At 49.8% G+C, this 20,469-nt stretch overlaps 1 protein-coding gene across 4 annotated transcripts in view; it reads left to right on the top strand.

Annotated features, from left to right (window-relative positions):
* The first annotated feature begins 258 nt into the window (after nt 1–258).
* Nucleotides 259–20,469, top strand: part of WSCD2 (WSC domain containing 2) — an 81,202-nt gene continuing 60,991 nt past the window's right edge. The window contains exons 1-3 of one of the 4 annotated variants that reach the window (XM_070400035.1): nt 259–332; nt 11,889–11,976; nt 12,715–13,048. The gene's annotated coding sequence lies outside the window, so the exon portion shown is untranslated. Of the gene's footprint in view, nt 333–7,205; nt 7,281–11,888; nt 11,977–12,466; nt 13,049–14,999; nt 15,070–20,469 lie in introns of those variants that run through there. The other 3 variants (XM_070400041.1, XM_070400036.1, XM_070400038.1) reach the window with 3 other exon arrangements.

The raw sequence follows: 20,469 nt of genomic DNA, 5'->3' as shown, positions 1-20,469 counted from the left end.
GGGAGTTCAGGGAGGAAACTCACTCTGGGCTGCCAGGGCTGCACAGTACCTTCCAGAGGGAGCGGCCAGACCACAGTCCTCCCGCCTGCCAAGTTCAGACGGAAATTCTTCACAGCCCAGGCACTGGAGAATTTGGGGAATGCGGGATGGGCTTTCCGAGATCCTTGAGTAAAATGCCTCGGCTCCTCCGGTGTCAGAGCGGTGGTCAGACGGGCCTGGCGAGCAGGACCCCTGAGTCTGGGCTTCCGGCCCGGCTGTAGTTTTCCTCTTCCTGCCCGAATGCTTTGATGCTTGCAGGGACTGGTCCAAGGAGGTCAAGGGTTGCTGAAAAGGTACGTGACCTCCAAACCAAGGTGGGAGGCAGGGACATTTGCTAAAGGACATCCCAGCTTTTGAAGGTTCAGGAAGAGCTGAATCCAGTTGTGATCCGGCCTTTTGGTCCAAGCTGTTGTTGCCATCCGCGATGGAGAAAAGGCAGCAGCGTGGGTAAGCGCCCAGGCCCTGGACTCGGAGTCCTGGGTTCAAATCCCGACTCTGTCACCAACAAGCTACATGGCATAGGACAGGTTAACAGTGCTGGGCCTCGGTTTCCTCGCCTGATAACAATTCCTACATGAGGGGGTTGCTGTGAGGGTTAAAATGAGTCAGTCCAGTGCTTAGAACAGAGCCCGGCGTGCAGAAAGCACTCAATAAGTAGAAACCCAGGAGCCTCGCATGCAGAGTATATTCCACAAATAAATGGTAGCCATCATGGATACCGGCTGCTTTTCCCTTCATCCATCCAGTCCTGCATAGAGCGTTTTCTGAAGGAAGACAGACCTGGCCAGGAATCTCTGAGTTACTCATTAGCCATGTAGCCGATGACTCAGGTCGTAGCAAATGAATCAGCAAGTGACTCATCTGTAAAATGGGATGAATCCTGGCTGCCACTTCCCACAGTTGTAGTGAGGACAGCGTAGATGAATAGAGACTGCTCAGCCCAGGGCCTGGCTCTCAGTTAGCACACAACACTTACTCATTTTTATTATTATTTGTTATTTATTTTTGCTGGAATTACTCATCAGTCTTATCACTGTGATCAGTCACTTTTTGTGCTTCGGGCATCAGCGTCAGACAGGAATCGAACGCGCTATTACCCACAACAGGCCAATTCTAAGTATCTGCGTTTGCTCAGGAAAGAGGGGTTTGTTTCTAGAAGAAAGAGGAGAGGAGAGTGGGACAGCAGAAATGACTAACGCTGTCCACTCCAACTCCTGGGCCTGGCAGGGTGCAGGGAAGCAGGGCTCTCTCCATTCTTTCTGATGGAGGGAAACTCCCCTGGGGCTGGGTAGTAGATGGAAGGGCAGAGGCTCTTTCTCCTCCTGTGAATCTGGGCGGGCCTTAGTGACTCACACCACCAATAGCATGTGGCAGAAGTGATGTCCTGGATGCCCAAGGCTGGCTCATAAGAAACCTCTGGCAGTAGTCATGGCGACAAGCAGCGTCTCCCAAGTGGGCTGCAGACCACTTTTCATGAGACCACCCAGGGACATAGGTGCATTTGGATGAAATAAATGTGGGAAACTGCACAATAAACCTGCCTCCCCACCTCACACGGAAGAGAGCTCGTTCCCCATACACTTTAGCATTAGAAGGCCCTGAGAAGTCCCGCATGAAGGCATCTTTTCATCTCTGTTTCACCCAGGTACCTTGTAACACCTACTAACATCTCCCTTTGGAATCTACGAGCTCTTGACTAGCCTAGACCCGTGCATTAAAGATATTTGGGGCAGAGAAGTTTTACAGCTTGGAGAAAAGGCCCTTGTCTCTTCCCGCCCCGCTTCAACCCCATACATCCCCAGCCTCTTTAAACCTCCTTTCCTCTATCTTGTGAGTAGAGGGGCCAAGCATTGCAAACCAGCTTCCACAGCTGGTCCCGCTGAACAGAAAAAGTGGCAACTCTTAAGTGAAGTCCTGCCGCAGGCCTTTTCAAATTACCTGTCCTCTCAGGAGACGTGAGCTGGGGGTGAGGCCCAGAAATGGGGGATGCAATGCATAATAAAACCATTCAAAAAAAAAAACCAACAGAGGAAAATAATTTGGAGGATTATTGACTGCCAGAACCCCAAAGCTATAAACAGGATGTTTGAAATGAGTTCAAGCATAAAGGTCACAATCTGCAATTTAAATGGAGAGTTTGTTGCTTTTTTTCTTGGTTATGGTTGGGTGCTACCAATTAGTTGAAGTGTGTGCGTGTGTGTGTGCGTGTGCGTGTGTGTGTGTGTGTGTGTGTGTGTGCGTGAGTGTGTTTTCAAAGAGCGCATTGGGCTTCTGCATCAGGCTGGGTTGGTTTGACAGCCTAAGCCCACGCAGGGGCGGGCACATCCTTTACAGCATGAGAACAGACAGAACTCTATGCTACACAGGGAGGTCCTTCTTCCTCCTCCTGGAAAAATAAAAACATAAAGCAACACAAACCCCTGATCACTCCAACTCTCCGCAGCGGCTTTACCCTGAAGAAATAAATCGTTGGAAAGTTGTCCCTGGGGTGGGATTGCTGCCAAGCCCCCAACCTCGTCCTTATTAACGCAAATCCTGTTGATCGACTTGGCAAGAGCAATGCAAGGGAGTCTGTTCAGCTGACGTGGTTTCTTTGAGCCTCTGCTCCAAGGACAGACACCAGTTTTATTTTGTGGCTTGGGGAGAGGTCAGTGAGCCAATCGCCAGGCCGGCCTGCATGTCCATCTCAACTTTGGGACCCTCTCTGATCCTCATGGGAGGGTGGTTGTGACAGAGGTAGGCAGAGGGGGATCAACTAGGAGTGGCTGTCAGGGCAGGGTTTCTTAAACTGTAATGTGCACGTGAGTCCCCTGGGCATCTTTGCCACACGGTTCCATAGTATTGCTGCCTCAGCATCCATTTGTGTGGTCAGCTGGCCTGCAGGGGCCTTTAACTGATAGCAGCCCCTCCCACTAGCACGTGCCCTGCCTAACAGCCTGCAGAGTCACAAGGAAATGTAAGTTCCTGACAGGACTCCCCCAACTGTTCTTGTGGTGCTCATTCTCCCTGCCTCCCAGGGCCATGAAGCTTACCGAAATCCTACTCTTTTTGGTTTGAATTGACCAAATCCAGCCTTAGCCTGGGGACCCCAAAGCACTCAACCCACAGACTCTAATAAAGGCATGGACCCCTTGTCCTTTGCCTTGACCCCTCCACGTGGGGTCAGCTGGTACGCCGGGTGGGACTTGTGAGTGATAAAATTCTCTATTTTCCTTGCAGCCTTTTGTTTAACTATGTTTTAGCATTCATCCCCACCCTCCCTCCAATTTAAAATCTTCATTCAACAAAGCCACAATAATCTTGTTGAGTGCAGATTCCGACTCAGTAGGTAATGGAACTCGAGATTATGCATTTCCAACAAAACCCCAGATGAGGCTGTTGCTGCTGGTTTTAGGAACAGCACCGTGTTCTAAACCATTCTGTCATGGTCCAATAGAATATTTTGTGCGGATGGCAACGTTCTGTATCTGTGCTGCCCAATTCGGTAGCCACCAGAGACATACATGGCTATTAGGTACTTGAAATGTGGAAAGTGAAACCGAAGAACTGAATTTTTTATTTTACTTCATTTTAATTATTTTAAAATCAAATAGCCACATGTGGCTAGCAGCTATTGCATTGGACAGCACAGCTCTAGACAGTGAGCTCTGTATGGGCAGGGACCATATTTTTATCTCACTCTCAACTCCCCATCCCTTAGCAGAGTGCCCGGTTCATATCTGGTCCTTAATAAATATTTATGGACCACATAATGACATAATACAATTGGAGAAGGAGTTTTAAACCATGTTTATTAGAACCGAATGGTTATAAGTGACCAAATCCTACTTTGAACTTGAACCTACCAAATACTTTATTGGCTCTTATAATGCAATTGCATAAAAATCAGGGGAGGGTTGGAGCCAGAAACTAATTCAACAACAAACTTTTTCTCTAGCCTTTTGTCTGCGTGCATGTTGATTCATTCCCTCAAGCTAGTCATGCTCACTGGACTCAAACCAGTATCATAGGTAGCTCTGGGCCTCTAAACCTAGAATCACATGAAATAAGGCTGTTTCCCAGGGAAGTTCTCTGATTGGCTAATCTTGGGTCATGTGCTAATTCCTTCACCAATCACTGTGGCAGAAGCAATAGATTCTACTGGCCCAGCTGGACTCAAGGATGCCCCTCCACAGTCAGGGATGTCTTCCTCCAGACACACCAGGTTGGAGTGAGGAGAAGCAGTTCTCACAAAGATGGGGTATCCTCTTCTAGGCCAATAGAACAGTAAGTGTGGGGAGAGGGGTGGAGTGAGGGTTTCCAGCTTCTGTAAATAGTTGTTGAAACGTATTTCTTTGAACTAGACAGAAGATAAGAAATTGCCTTCTCTGATGATGTCTAAAGGCATGAGAATAAGATTCCCTTGGCCAAATCGGTTTTCCTCTACTCTCCCTGGCGCCATGTAAGTGAGGCCATGGGGTTCTGGAAACCAAGGCATCCATAGGCAGGCACCATTGGATATTGAAAACTGAGCAGGAGTTGTTGGACTGAGACGTGGAAGGAAGGAAAGAGCATTCCAAGGAGGAGACACAGCATAGGCAAAGGCAGGGTGTGGCCCGAACACTGCCTGTAGGGAGGAATGAAGAGTCCCCTCAGGGGCGTGGATAGGAGTGGTGGACAAGGGAGCAGGAAGTGGACTTGAGGCCAGACTGCAGGAGGCCTTGAGTGCTGACTGAAGGAGCTTGGGCTATCGGCTGTGGGAAATGGGAAGCCATTTGGAGGTCTTACGCGGAGAGGTGGTGTCATCAGAGCTGTGTGTGCTCTGATTGCTGTGTCTGGGTTTGGAGGATGGACAAGCTGGTGATGGGAGGCAGGGTGCCAAGGATGAAGGCTGTCCCCATATGTCTTTAAGGAACTGCTGCCTCCAGGGTGGGCGGTGGAACACCAAGCTCTGTTCTGGCTGCTGGTGTCCTCTCTCCCTGTCTCACGTGCAGACCTCAATCATATTGGATCCTGGTCTCAGCTCTGCCACTTCCCAGCTCTGTGACCTTGGGCAGGTTACCTTATTTCCTGAAGCCTCAATTTCCCCATCTGGAAAATGGGGGCATGAATACCTGTCCATGTACATGGCAGTTGTGAGATTGCAAGGCTAACATGGATGTATGTGATAGCCCCAGACCAGTAAACCCCAGACCTGCACATAGGAAGAGCCAGGGGTGGTGCTGTTGTTATGAATGGACTCTTGCTCCTGAGTGTACTTGCATGTAAAAAATTTGAACAGTGAAGACATGGGGGGAAAATGATATTCAAATTACCGTAGCTTCTTGGAGCAGCTCTGTAACCAGGTCAGGCTGATGTCTCCTTAACTCCAAGGTAAAAATCCTCCAGCTCACATGCCCATGGTCCTTCCCTGCTTCTCCCTGGAGACTCATGTGTCTAAATTGGAATGTGCCAGAAGAGGCTGGTTTCCAAGAGCATTTCCCTGAGGCCGGGCTAGAGTCTCCAGGGAGAATTGAGGGCATCGTCCTGCATTTTAGACTGCACCTGGGATTGACCTGTTTGGCAGTCCTGAAAGCCACATGTCCCAGTGGAAAAACCCCAGCGCGGAGCCAGGACGAACCAGGCCTGGAACTGCAAGTTCACAAGTTCAGGCCAGCTGCACTTCACCTCGGTAGGCCTCAGTTTCTCCATTCAGAAGATGGGTACAGTACCATCCACATGGGGCTGTTGGAGGATTAAGTCACGTAATGCATGTGGCACATGGTCACGTGACCGTGTCTCCAGTTTGGGATCAGGAATGTGCATGTATTGGTCCCTGTGATGCCTAAGCCCCTTGCTAAGTGCTAACAATACAGACAAGTAAGATGTGGATCCTGGCTTCAAGAACGGTCTTGGGGTACAGGTAACTGAACGCATCCCAAATGATATGAGATAGTCAGTGCTTAGTACTCTTCCTCTCTATGACAGGTATGTCAATGTATGTTGAATAGGATTTTTCCATGAAGTAATGATATACTTTGAGATAGTGTTCATGCTTCAGGTGCTGGGGCCCTAGAGTTTATTTAAATCATCACAAACACTAAAAGTAAACTGTCTATACATAAGTGTGCTGATGTCATCTGTATATATAAAAGCCCAGTGACCTGAATGACGGAATGATGGCAATGACCGGTTGCTATAATGTGCACTGCAGCAGCCAACCAACCGGCCCAATCAGGCCCCAGTTGCCCCCCCCCAACCTCCCACAGCCCCTCCCCCTGGCCGGCCCTGCCCCAGATTGTCCCCCTCCCTACCCAGATTGAGGGCTGGGCTGGCCAGCTGACCTCCGGTGGCCCCTCCCCTTTGCTGGCCCATTCAGCCCCCATCAGGGCGGGCCAGCCAGATTCCACCCGTGCAAGAATTCGTGTACCGGGCCTCTAGTAATAATGATAAAGTACTGTGATAGCAGTATCTCACTTGATCTTTAAAACAGACATAGTATCTAATGGGTAGTTATTGTCCCTATTCTGCAGATGAGTTAGCAAAAGCTCACAGAGGTGAGATGACTTGCCTAAGGTCACACAGATCAGAAGAGCTAATTTCCTTCCCCCTCCCCCCTCCCTCCTTGTCACTAAAATACACTGCAGGGAGCAGCCTCAGGAAATGTATGGCAGTCAGTGAACTCTGAGGAGCTTGGCCAGGGGAGTTTCTCAGACCGCCAATATGGTTGAGCATCCACTCCATTCCAACCTGCTCTCTGCACAGGCTGATTCCTGCCCTTGTGCAGCTTGCAGTCCAGAGGGGAAGCTAACCATGCGATAATAGTTATAATGGATGCTCTTAAGAGACCCCGCTCCCCTGCTCACAACCAGTGTACCAAATCAACTGATGCTCACTCTGCCTTCTGACTGATCCATGCTGACCGATCCATGACCTCCTAAAGATTAGCAGCCTGAGCCATCCCTGTCCAAGCTGGGACTCCACCAATGGACAGTCTCTACTCTGGGGCCCCTGGGGAACTGGTCTTTCTCAGAACTCTGCTGTAGCCTGAGGCTCTTCCTGCCCAGTCTTCTTCCTTCTCTTTCTCCTTTCCCAGGCGTTAGGCCCACACCCCAGTCTGAAAGCTCTGCCTACTCAATCCTGCTCCCTCTCTCTTTAACCACCACAGGGGTTTCCTCCAGTGAGTCCAGGCACTTCTAATTCCATCTCCGTGCCTGCTTTGCAGAGGCCCCCGAACTCATTGGGCATGCCGTGGAAATGAGGGTTGCTCGGAGTCATGATGGGTGAGTAGCTGGGGTCTCAGATGGGAGCAGTGTTCCTGGAGGATGGGATGGTGGGAGAGGGCATGATAGAAAGAGAATAAGTTTAAAAGTAAATGAGTCTGCTCCTTTCTGTCTTTATTTTTAAAATACGTTTTTATTGATGTTTAGAGAGGAAGGGAGAAGGACAGAGAGATAGAAACATCCATGAGAGAGAAACATCATCCATTGGCTGCTTCCCACATACCCCCTACTGGGGATCAAACCTGCAACCTGGGCATGTGTCCCCCTGACCAGGAATCAAACTGGTGACCTCTTGGTTCCTGGGTCGATGCTCAACCACTGAGCCACTCCAGCTGGGCAGAATCTGCTCCTCTCTGGTGTTCACACTTGTGTGACTCATTTAACCCTTCTGTGTCTGTTTTATCCCCTGCAACATGGGAATAACAATAATAAGGATATTACCTCCTTCCTAGAATTGTCAGATTAAAAGAGATGCATGCTTGCCTGGCTGGTGTGGCTCAGGGGTTAGCGTAAACCTATGAACCAGGAGGTCACAGTTCGATTCCTGGTCAGGGCACATGCTCAGGTTGTGGGCTTGATCCCCAGTAGGGGGCATGCAGGAGGCAGTCGATCAATGATTCTCATTGATGTTTCTATCTCTCTCTCTACCTCTTCCTTCCTCTCTGAAATCAATAAAAATAAAAGAAACGCATGTTTAATGGCTCAGCTGTGTCCTTCGGAGGCCATGGGAGAGAGAGCCTTAGTGCAGAACTAGGAGGAGCCTGCCTGGAGATGTCTTACTTTTCAGTGGCTTCTGCAGACTCTGAATGAGCTCCTCCAGCTCCTCTTGCAGAAATTAGACCCGACGAGGCTGGCATGAGCCTCTCTCCTCTCTGCCCACAAATATGGCCCCAGGGAAAGGGTCCACTTCCTGGGTGTTTTGGCGGGGATGTGTGGTGTCACCATGGCAGACTGACCATTATCTGGGTCATTTGATCCTGGGCAACTGCCAAATCAGATAAGTCGGATGGTTTGCCCGCCTCTCTGGATCAGATGTCCTGAGTAATGGCCCTTATCTGCATCTGGCTGGGTCCTGGGCAGACAATCCCCCTTTCAGTGAGCCTGAAATGAAAGCTGGTTTCAGCAGGTATGTTCAAGGTCAAGGCTTAGGAGAGGATGCTGATGTAGAGGCCTACATTCACCCGCTTTCTTACATGGCTTGATTCATGACGGTCCATAGGCATCGGTAACTAGTAAAGGTTAAAATGACTGGAGCTGGCTAATTTTCACATTAAAACACTTTAATTGAAGTGCAATACATGTCCCTGAGAGTACAAATAAGAAGTGTGCAGCTCCTGCATTTTCACAGAGAACACCCAAGTCCCCAGCACTCAGGTCTACGAAAGAAACATTATTAGCCCCAAGGCCCTTCTAGCAAGAACCTCCCCACCCCACCCCTCACCCCCCGCCCCTGAGGGATAACCACAGTGCTGACTTCTAGCAGCCTGGCTAGTTTCGCAGTTATGGAACTTTTTATAAGTGGCAGCAGACAGCATCTTTAGGGCTGGCTTCTTTTGTTCACATTATGTTTGTGACATTTACCCAAGAGGCAGTAGCTCTTTCGTTCCCATTGCTGGGTAGTATTCTGTTGAATGCAACACCATCCATTCTTCCATTGATGGACATTTGAATTGTCCCCAGTTTGGGGCTATGACAAATAGTGCATTCTACCCACCACGCGTGTTTTTGTGATCACAGCGGCATGTTTGTGTTAGGCGTCAGACTTTTTACTTTAAACATGTCAATTAGAAATGGGTGGGCTTATTATTCTCGATCTCTTTCGTGATGATATAAATATACTTTAGGGTTGGGATATAAAGGGCGCAACCACATTAGGGGTGCCCGGCTGCCTCTGGGATCTGTGTCTCAACCTTAGCATGTTCCCCATATGACCATCATCGGCCCCTGGAAGTAGGTTTTGTGGGAAGAGCTCCGCAGCAGAGGCCTAGCCTTCCCCACTGGGGTCCCTCCACACCTCAGATCTTCAATTCTGCCTTTACCCACAACATGACCTCACACCATTTATTCAACCTCTCCAGCCTCCGGGGTTTCATCTGTAAAGAAGGTTAGAAATGGGGGATCTTTTTAGATGTTTCCAGTTCTCAAATAATTTGAAATTGACTGCTGTCAATGATTAATTATGAGAAGAATAGCTATCGTTTGTTGAGTGATTACATTGCTTTAAATAATTTATGCAAATTGTTTCATTTCATTCTTCCAAGATTTATTAGCCCCATTGTAATGATGAGAAAACTAGAGCCCAGAGAGGTTAAATCCCTTACTAAAGATACCCAGCAAATGTCAGAACAGGGGTAGGAATAAGGCCAGTGCCACTCCAGCCTTCACTCTCAACTGCTGCCTCAGTTGTTTTTTCCCTTTAATGATATATTTCAGGCATACAAAAAAATGCAGAGAACGGAACTTCTACGAATCCACCAAATTGTCTTAGAGGTGAAACATTTAAAACACAAGTTAGGATTCTCTGGACTCCTCTCTGCTCCGACCCCTCCCCCAGAAGTGGTAACCTCTCTCTTGAATTTGGTGTTCATCATTCTCACATATGTTTCTATATTTTTACCATACATGTATGTACTCATAAAAATATACTGAGTTGTTTTTCTGGTTTTTGAATTTTATTCAGTGGTACTGTTCTGTATATGTCCTTTTCGCTGCTAACTATTTTCCCCGACTCAACACTATAGTTTTGAGCTTTCTCCACCATGATAGAGTTCTAGTTCATTAATTTTCACTGCTGCCTCGTGTTCCCCTTTAAGGATATATTCGAATTGATCCATCTATTCCATTGTTGATGGACATTTAGATTCTTTCACTTTCCTGCCATTAAAATCTGCTGCAGAATACTTCCTACTACATTTATGTACCGTAATAAATCCCTTCTTTTACCAGAATTTTTCTTTTTAATCCTCACCTGAGGATAGGGAGGAAGGGAAAATGGGAGAGAGAAACAATGATGTGAGAGAGAATTCTGGACTGGAGCCCCTATTTTGTTAGATGTGTTGAAAACACAGCATCTGTTTTCTATGGTTTGACTTCACTCTCTTTTTAATGGTGTCTCTTAATAAAGAGAGGTTCTTCTGATTTTAATGTAATGAAATATATCAGTGTTTTTCTTTATGGGTATGCAACCCAACCAAGGTCAATTTGTGTGTACGGTGTGAGGTAGGGGGATGGAAAAACTCAATATTAGAAAGATGGCAGGTGTCCTCAAATTGACCTGTAGACTCTGTACCATCCCAATCCAAACCTAATAGGTCTTTTGTTGTTGTTGAATAAAGGACATGATCAATTGTATATGCTACACTGTATATGCTAAAATGTATATGCTAATACAAAAGGCCAAGAATAATTTTCCAGGGGGAAAGAGAAAGAATACGTTTAATTGATATCAAGACTATTATAAAACTGTAGCGATTGAGACCATATGATAAAGATAACCAAATATATAGCACAAAGATAACCAGTTTGACCAATGGAACTGAATGGAGAGCCCTGACCTGGCCCCTCCACACACGGGGGCGTATGCTTTATGAGAGCAGTGGGGGAAAGACAGTTCTTTCAGTAAATTGTGATGGGTCCATTGGACATCCATACAGTGGGAAAAACAAACCACGACACGATGCTGTAATGCTCTGATCTTTCATGTTTTTATGATGATGAGAGTGATGATTATAACATCACCATTATGTTTTTTTTACAGCTTTTGCCACTCTCAAGGTGTTTTCTAATCTATCATTTTCCCAACAGCCCTATCAAGCAGGCAGGGAAGACATTATTCATCCTTTCATAGATGATGAAACATAGGCTCGAAGGCACAAGTGACCAGCCCAAGGACCTTGCCTAACAGCTGAGCCTCATCTGCTTCATTGCAATCCTGGGGCTCTTTTACTTCGTGGGGAGCCCAACTCCCATTCCTATGGGGGATTAGGGAGATTCTCTTTGTGTCAACAGCTTTTACATGGAGGTGTAAAAAAAAAAAAAAAACACCGGGAGGAGATACATGAAGATGTGAATAACCATTATCTCTGGGTGGTGGGAATTGGCTTCGCTAGTTTTCCTTCATACTTTTCAGCATTTTCTGAATGATCTTACAGTAGAGAATTAGTTGGGAAAACAATGTGCTTTAATAAAGTAAGCGCAGATACCGATTCTTGTGGCTAGTCCCAACAAAGACTAGTCTGCCCATGGCCACCTTAGAACCTCTCCTTGAGCCCAAGCTTAACAGGGACTGGTTTGGAGTCAGAAAGCCCAGGGTTCAAATCCCAGCTGTGCTACTTTCTAGCTGTACCAACCGATGGGTGAGCCTCTTAACCTCTCTGGGCCTCAGTTCTCCCATCTGAGAAATGGAACTTCCCCCTGGGTTGTTTAGATGACGTAATAAGATCAAGTGTTTAAAACTACATAACTCAGTGTGTGGCGCTGAGGAGGCTCTCAGTTAGTGGTAGATCTTGTCACAGGCCACATCTTGTCACAGGCCCTTTCCCCAGAGATTTGCTGTAGGTCCTTTGCAGGTGGGCGTGTCTATCATTATTTATTGTTCCCACTTTACAGATGAAGAGACAGAGGTCCAGAGGGGATGCTGAAACATACCCAAAGTCACAGAGCTCGGAAGGGGTCTTCTGAAACCGGCTCAGAGAGGGTAAGTGACCAGCCAGAGGCCACACAGCTTAAACCTACTGCCTGTTAAAACAACAAACTAAACACCAGAAACCAAACTGCCCTTTATCGGGATGTTTACTATTTGTGAGTTACCCAGTTAAGCCTCTTGAACAGCAACAGCAGCAGCAGTGAAGACTCTGCCTGTATTGAGTGCTTACTCAGTGCCAGGCATCTTGGTATTTGGCACAATAGTCGCGGTGAATTTTCCAAACGACCCTAGGACATGGGTCTCCGCAGCCCATTTTTCAGAAGCGTAAAACTGAGGCTCGGAGGAGGCGGCCCTTGCCCGAGCTCCCCAGCAGGCCTGGCCCTGGCTCTGCCCAGCTACCCGGGAGGCGGCGGGAGGGCCAGGTGGCATGCAAGGAGTTAAGCGGTAGGCAGTGCTGTGGCTCCGTGTGAGGAGCGCGCCGGGCTGAGGCGCTGCTGGCGCGGAGGCAGTGGCTCTGGGAGCCGGGGCTGGAGACGTGGAGTCCGGGGCGAGCGGGGAAGCGAGGAACGAGGCTGGAAGGAGGCAGCCAGCGAAAAGCGAGGCGGCTGGATCTCACGTCCAGCGGCAGCCGATCCCCGCGTCCCGCGCGCCCGGGGCCTGGGCATCCCTGGGACGGGCGTGTGCGCGGGGCCTCGCGGTGGCGCGGGGTCCCCGCAGTGCCGCCCGCCTGAGTGCCAGGCTCGCAGGAGCCGGGCTTTCACTTCCTCTCGCCTCCGCCCGCCTCCCCAGCTCGCCGGCTGGCGTCGCCACCCCTCCTGGTCCCCGGCCACCGCTGTCGCCGCTGCTGCTGCAATCCAGGACGCACACTTCACTTTCCCGCTGGAGGCGGAGGATGCCCCTTGCACCAGCCCCGGAGAAATAGCCCCGAGCCCGGCTGGAGGAGCCGTGGCCGCGAGGAAGGAAATCTGGACTCCGCTCTCCTTGATGCCACTGCAGCAGCTGGCAGCTGGGAAGGCGCCCACAGAGCGGGCACGCCAAGCGGGACGCGGGAGTCTCTGAGAGAGACCCCAGGCGCCTGCTCGGCTCCGCTGGCAGAGTTTGCAAGTGGCTGACACCCCCGCAGGTAAGGGCTGAGGGCCCCAAAGGGGGTAAGAGGGTAGGGAGCCTCTGTGAAATGATCCAGCTTCCAGTTCCAGCCGCTTCTCCGCAGGCTGGGGGTTCAGTGCCCAGAGCCAGGTGAGTAAAAACCCAGAGCAGTGACAGCCCAGCTCTGGGTAAATGACAAACTTTCTCTCCTCTGGCTGAGGGTGGGACATTCTGGCTCAGCCAGGCAGCCTTTCCCTGGACATCCTGCGGGTCCCCAAAGGCAGGCACTCAAGGGCTTCTCCCGCTGAGCTGGGCCAGGGGGAAGGCAGTGGGCCCTTTTCATTTGATTCATGAGTCACCCACCCTCTTCTTGGGCAGTTCCGAGTTCTGAGGGAGGAAGCACTGGTCATATTTTCCAGTTGGCTTTAAAGGTATTCGTTGGGGATGATACTCTGGTGGAGGAGGCTCCTTGTTATCTGAGCCAGCGTCCAGGCTGCCCAGGTGATGGGCTTTGCAGGCTTGCCTGTGTCCATTCTGGGGGTTGTGTGTGTGTGTGTGTGTGTGTGTGTGTGTGTAAGGAGAGGGAGAGGGAACTGAAGGGCAGGGGGACCCATTCAGTCAGATCACCTCCATCCAAGCCCCGAGTGTCATCCCGGGAGAGGACTTGCCTCATTGGCAGAGCCACTAGGAGAGGCGGGGATCACCTTCCGTTCCTTGCAGCTCTTTAGATGAGCAAAAGATTGGGGGCAAGTTTCCTGGGCCATTCAATGAGACCATTCAGATTGGAGCTTGGGGAGGTGCAAACTTTTTGCCAAAAAAAAAAAGGAGCTGGAATGGACAGTTGTCTAAGGACTCCTGGCATGCTCACCCCCAGCTCTGAGGATGTGGGTGGTCCCCCCACGCTCCATGTCCCTAGAGGCTGTGCTGAGGCCAGCACATAGCTCATGAGTTGGGCCAGATTATTTTTCTTCCTAATGAAAAGCATGATTCAAAGAGGCCACCTAGTCTCCAAGGATCATTTTGGAGCCACCCTTGCGGCCACAGAACTCTAGAAGGCATTGTGCTGCCTCACTGAGGTTCCAGCCTAGGGCTGAAGTCCTCTCGATGAACTGTTTGTGGACCTGCTTCTGGCCATGACCAGAAGGTGGGACATATTCCAGCAGTCGCTTGCTGGGGCCGGAGGCTGTCTCTGGGGAATAGCATTGCCGCGTGGTTCTTGGAAAGTGTTTGAGGTGTGAGGTGGGAGTCTGAGGACCTCTTGCCATTGCTTGGGGTTCTGACCCGGTGCCAGCCTAGGAGTTGCTTCCCTAGGCTGCTGAGACCCTGGTATTCTTACAGGGCGTCGGAGACCAGTTCTTGATGTCCTGGGGGAACCCCATCTCTGGGTCAGGAACTCCATCTCTGGTTCAGTTTCAAGTCTGCCCTCAAATGCTGTGTGACTTTGGGAAAATCACTAGACCTCTCTGGGCCCCTATAGCTGCTTCTGTAAAAGGAAGAGATTTCATGGATCTTCAGAAGTCCCAGTTCAGGCACTCTATGACCCTGAGTAATTATCACAGATGAGATTTTTCAAAACCTCAAGAGTTGGTGTCATTTAAGAGGCTTGGGACTTGGACAGCTCTGCGTTTAACCAACACTCCACCCTCCAAACCTCCCTCCCTCCACTGTAAATGGGGAGCTCATAGTTCCAGCTCCAGAAGGCTGTTGGGAGGACTAACTGAGATGGTGTATGCAAGCACTTAGTGTATGGAGCAGAGACTGGAGTGGAGCTCCACACACACAGCAGCAGAGCGCCCTGTTTTCAGGTCCTGTGCGTGGGCATCCGGCTGCTGTTTCCCCCCAGGGGCTGGCCCTATCACACAGGAGCACCAGGTGATCCTTGGCTGGGGGGCAGGGCCTTTGTCCTCTGCAATCACCTGGCACCTGCAGTCCCCACCCCTTCGCTGCTGCCTCATAAAAGCATGGCTGGACCAGTAGCTCCTAGTGGGGAGCCCAGGGCCATCTGGGGAGGAATTGAGGCATCCAGCTGCTGTGTCACCATGACAACAGGAGGTGGAGGTAAGCTGTCTCCATGGCTCCAACTTTGCAGCTATGTAGGGACCCAGGGCAGAGAAGTTAGTAGGTGTGTCTGGGTGTCAGGCACTGTCTGCTGAGGCTGTCTGAACTGGTGAGGCTGTTGTTCCCTGTAGGAACAGCCATGCTGGGGAAAGTGCCTTGTGTGTGTGTGTGTGGGCAGGGGACGGGGTGTTGCTGAGATTGTGGGGGAAGGCAGAAGATTGGTCAGTCTTATTTCGTGCGGAGTGGTTCTGAGGCTTGGGGCATCTGTCCCTCCCCAAACTAGGGTTCCCCAGAGCCCAGGCTGAAATCACTGTGGGAAGGCAGACTTCATCTCTGCTGACAAGTGAGTTCATGGGCGTGCAGTAGGGACCGGGCAGGAGCAGTGCCGCCGTGGACTAGCTCAGTCTGTGGGCTTGCCTGAAAAAATCAACAGTTTGCTTTCCTGGTGGAGTAGAATGTAAGTGTGTGTGTAGACGCATGTGTATATTCTCATGCAGGTTTGGGGCACATGTGCTCATTGTGAGCATGGCTAACATAAAAACCTTAGTGTACGTGCACATATGTGAGAACAGTGTCAATATGAGTGTGTATTTAGGAGATCGTATAAACATGGGTTGATGAGTACGTGTGCATGTGCATGCCTGCAAGAGAACGCGTGCCTGTGTGAGTCAGCACAAGTGGGGGGATGTGTGTGCACTTGTGAGTGTTAAGCAGTTGTTTGTATGTGAGTTGGATGTGTCTCTGTGACTGGGCAGGTGCATGGCTACACAGCTGCATGCATGTGCTGTGTGGGTCTGTGCGGTAATACTTGTGTTTGAGAAGCTGTGCAGGTCTGCCTGGTGCACGCTCTGCTAGCTGTCCATGCTGTCTGCACATGTCCATGTGGGCGCTTGTGAGTGTACATGTGTGTGCACTGGTTATGTGAGTGTGAGCTGTGGTATGCACTTACAGGCATATCTGTCTACATGGTTTCCAGTGTACATTGTGCATGTCTCTGTGTGCATACGTGTGTATAGCACTGCACACTTGGTTGTCTCTGTGTAAGTGTGTGCATCTGTTGGTCATGGTATAACCTCTGTGATTGTCTCTGTGAGCATGTATGATGTTCAGGGCATGTGTATCTATGAGTGTTAGAGGGTGCATTTGATTGCGTCTCTGAGTATACACGTGCTTCTGTGGGTGTGCACATATGTGTATTCAGTGTATACTTTTTGAGCATCTGTGTGCGCACACATGTTGCTGAGTGTCTGTGCCTGTGTGTAGCATTGCACGCTCAGTTGTATCTCTGTGTATGTGTGTGTTTCCTGGTGTTGGTATCTGGGTGTGTTGGTTCCAGTGTACATTTGAGGGTGTCTCTGTGTGAATGTGAATGTCTCTCAAAGTGTGTTTGGGGATGTTGCAGTGTAACTTTTGTGTATGAGCATGTTTCTGAGTGTGTGTACCTGGGCTGCTGCACTGTACTTTCTCACATGTCTCTGGGTGTCCATTGTGTGTTTCTGAGCATGTTTGCTTGTCTATCAGACCCTGTCACTTTTGTGCATGTCTCGTGTGTATGTGTGTGTTTCTGAAATGTGCATTTCTGCAGATCTGAGTATCCATAGGGTTGTAAAGGCGCGCGCGCGCGCGCGTGTGTGTGTGTGTGTGTGTGTGTAAACACAACTGAGAGGCTTCAAGCAAAAAACGTTTCCGAACCTTTACAACGACTCTTCCGCCTGCTCCTCAGGTTTGAGCTGTGCTCGTGCTGTGCACCTTCTGAGTGTTGGCTCAGCGATCGGTGCCGGCTCTGAGTAGCGCACTGGGATGTTGCGTGTTCGTTTTCTCTGCGCCTTAGCTCCAAAGCCGGTGTATTCCCCTGCCCCCGGCTCCCTCAACCCCCGCAGCAGCCCAAGTCGCTGTGGCCAGAAGCCTGCACCTGAGGACTGCTGCTGAGCAAACTCGCAGATGTTAAGAGCGCAGGTATCAGTTCAGGCAGAAGGTCTGCATGTCGGCAGCCTGGGATGGGCCGCGCATCTCGACAGCAGTGTTTCTAATTAGGAGCAACTTGTTTTCCTTAAATAAACAAATCAAGTGAGGAAAGAAATTGCCCGAGATGAATGGCTCCCTGGAGCAGGTCCAGATGTTGGGAAGGTGGGGCTAGGGTCCCCAAGGCCTACACATGTTACCGCTAAGGGTCTCCCAGATTTTGACCAAGAGCTGATGAGGCAGGGGCTGAAGAGGAAGCTGGTGAGGCAAGCAGCGCAAGGCAGTGTGAGGCAGGATGTGGCTGCTGTTTGGTTATCAGGGCACATGCATCAAAGGCTCTAATTCCTCCTTCCTCCCGGTGTCCATGCCCTCAGCCACGCACCATCGTCATTCCTCCCACTCAAGGGACAGATGGGGTTTATGTTCCTGGTCCTTTGTTTGGGTCCAGCCACGTGACCAGCTTTGGCCATTCGGGTAAGGCGGAAGTGACAGTGTGTTTGTTCCTAGCCGAGGACTCAGAGCCTTGCATGTTTCTGCCATGACTGCGAGAAGAGCTCCCCGAAGGTGGCCACTGCCCCCACAGCCTGGCCCCAGAATGAACTCATGTCCAGCCTCCCTGAGCCCACACCTCAGTGAAGAGAGAGCCTAGCTCAGCCACTACCTGGGTAGGTAAATAAATGCCTCTCGCTGCACATCGCTGGGGTTTGGTGGTGTTTGTTACGCAGCATTAGTGTGGTGATAGCTAACTAATCAGTTACAAGCAGTCTGTGTTTCCTTGTCCTGTTTGACGCCTCGTACTCACTCAGAACTGCATAATGAATACCTGTACTTCTCACCATGGATGTCCCATTCCTACCTCGCTTTCTGCTCATCTCAACATTAGCAGTAATAATACAATAGTAATAATAATGATATGTGTTTGTGGAGTGTTCACCAGATACCATACCCCAAGCCAGAGGCTTCATATATGTCTTATCTATTACAACAGGCAGTTTCTTGTCTACAAGACAGTTTCTTTTATAATCTTCCATTATAATCTGTGAGGCTCAGAGAGGGGAATTGGCTTGCATAGGTCCCACAGCCTGGAAGAGGCACACTTGGGATTTGTGCCCAGATCACCTGATGTCAGAGACCATGTTTTTAACCACGATGTCACACTGCCTCCCCAGTGCCAGCAGGCACGTTTGACATACTGACATCCTAGCATTCATTCAGCATTTCCCTCTTCACTCTCCTGGAGGTTAGGTAGGCAGGAATGAATCTTTCGTAGAAGTGGAAAGTGCCTATTTGGGTGTGTGTATGGGGGGGCGGGGGGGCGGGTATTTGCTCATTCATTCTTTTATTCTTGCGCATCAGTGTTTGCTGACACTTAGTATTCGCTTAGAATCTTCTAAGTGTCATACTCTGTGTGGGCCCTGAAGATGCAGAGATGGGAGACCCCAGTTCTTTCTTCAAGGAGCTTATAGTCCGGAAGGGAAGCAGGAGAACCTGGGTTCTGGAGGCAGATTAGACCGAGATCCAGCCCAGCCTCGACCCCTCCCTGTGGCCATCTCCTGTCACCGCACCCCAGCCAGGTTGTTGTGAAGATCAAAGGCGGTCATGTTGACAGGGCCCTTCACACAGTGCCCGGCACATTGGAAACAGGAGCCCTTCCTCCTATTCTTTCTCTTCCTTTTCCTTCTTGAGGAGGAGACGGTTGAATGTCACAGCCAGAGCAACGTCGAGATGGAAGAAACCAGAGGCCACGGGGTCCCAGACAGGGAGACCAACCATCCTGCTTTGTCTGAAACGGACAGATTTCCCAAACGCACGTTTTAGTGCTCAAACCAGGAGAGTCCCGTGGGAACCAGTGATCGTTGGTTGCCCTAGCCCCAGAGGAGGGTTGGACGCAGCTTGGAATGCTTTAGGACAGTGCTTGACGAGCTAGGGCCCCCAGGCCAAATCCGGCCCCCTTCCTGTCTTTGTCAGTAAAGTTTTATTGGGACACAGCTACACCCTTTCGTTTACAGATTGTCTGTGGCTGTTTTGCAGCTGCAACTGCAGAGTCGTGAAGCTGTGACAGAGACCATGTGGCCAGCAAAGCCTAAGATATTTACTATCTGGCTCTTCCTAGGAAAAGTGTACTGACTTCTGAGCTAAAAAGCCCAGCTGGGGTCCTGGGCCTTAGCGAAAAGAGAGGAAGCCAGAAATCAATGTCCACAGGTCAGTGACCCTGGATCAGACTCACATCTCTCCACAGGCCGGGCCTCCACAGGGTCAGCAGCTCCAGAGACTTTGGGAGCTGGGAGAATTCTTCAATGGGGAGATGGAGGCCCAGAGAAGGGAACCACTGTCCTAGATCAGTGGTTCTCAACCTTCTGGCCCTTTAAATACAGTTCCTCATGTTGTGACCCAACCATAAAATTATTTTCGTTGCTACTTCATAACTGTAATGTTGCTACTGTTATGAATAGTAATGTAAATATTTGATATGCAGGATGGTCTTCGGCGACCCCTGTGAAAGGGTCGTTTGACCGCCAAAGGGGTCGCGACCCACAGGTTGAGAACCGCTGTCCTAGAAACTCAACTCCCTGTGAAGCAGGAAGAGAAAGTCATCCCATTGAATCGCCACAGTGTCCACATCAGAAAAGAGCCAACATTTCTCCACCCGGAGCCTCTTTACTCTCACTTCGCACACCATCCCGACAAGCTCAGCGACCTGGTTGCCCGGCCTTACAGCCTATAGAAGGAGCAAATTAGACAAATTAACATGTGTAGGATGGTAGAGAAAGCACAGCGACAGCAGCCAGAGAACGAGGGTACAGGTGAAGAGATCATAAGAAGAAGAAATGTGGAAATGAAAGGATCCCAGTAGGGGGGCGGGATTTAATGCAGGAGTCAAATGACCTCATCATCTCAGTAGCTTCAGCTTATGCTCATCTCAATGTTATAGAACAAGGTCACCAATTAGAGAACAGTGAACAGTAGCCTTGTCCGCAGGGGATGCTTCCCAAGACCCCCGCCCCCAGTGGATGCCTGAAACCGCGGACAGGACCAAACCCTATCTATTCTGTTTTTCCCCATAATGCATTCCTGCAATCAAGCTTAACTTATTTATTAGGCAATTTCACAGATAGAAGATGCATTCTTAACTGTAGATCCCAGCAACCTCAGTATTGGATTTTTTTTCTTACTTTATTAAATAGAGAACTTTTCTCTTAAAGGACACACTTTATGGCTTCTCTTTGGCATATCCGAATTGCCGGCATCACCATCCTTGTGCTGTGGGGGCATTATTAAGTAAAATAAAGGCACTGTGATACCTCGACAGTCGATCTGAGAATGCAGACAGCTACTAAGCGACTCACGGGCAGGGAGCACATAGAGCATGCTGGACGGAGCAGGATGATGTGAGATCTCGTGTGACTCAGAATGGTGTGCAGTTTAAAACATATGAAT

Source organism: Myotis yumanensis, unplaced genomic scaffold (assembly GCF_028538775.1).
Source record: "Myotis yumanensis isolate MYYU_CA2020_CCGP unplaced genomic scaffold, mMyoYum1.0.hap1 SCAF_19, whole genome shotgun sequence".
In the NCBI taxonomy this organism is placed as follows: domain Eukaryota; kingdom Metazoa; phylum Chordata; class Mammalia; order Chiroptera; family Vespertilionidae; genus Myotis; species Myotis yumanensis.
Note: the sequence above shows the minus strand (reverse complement) of the source record. Positions and strands in the feature narration are given on the sequence as shown.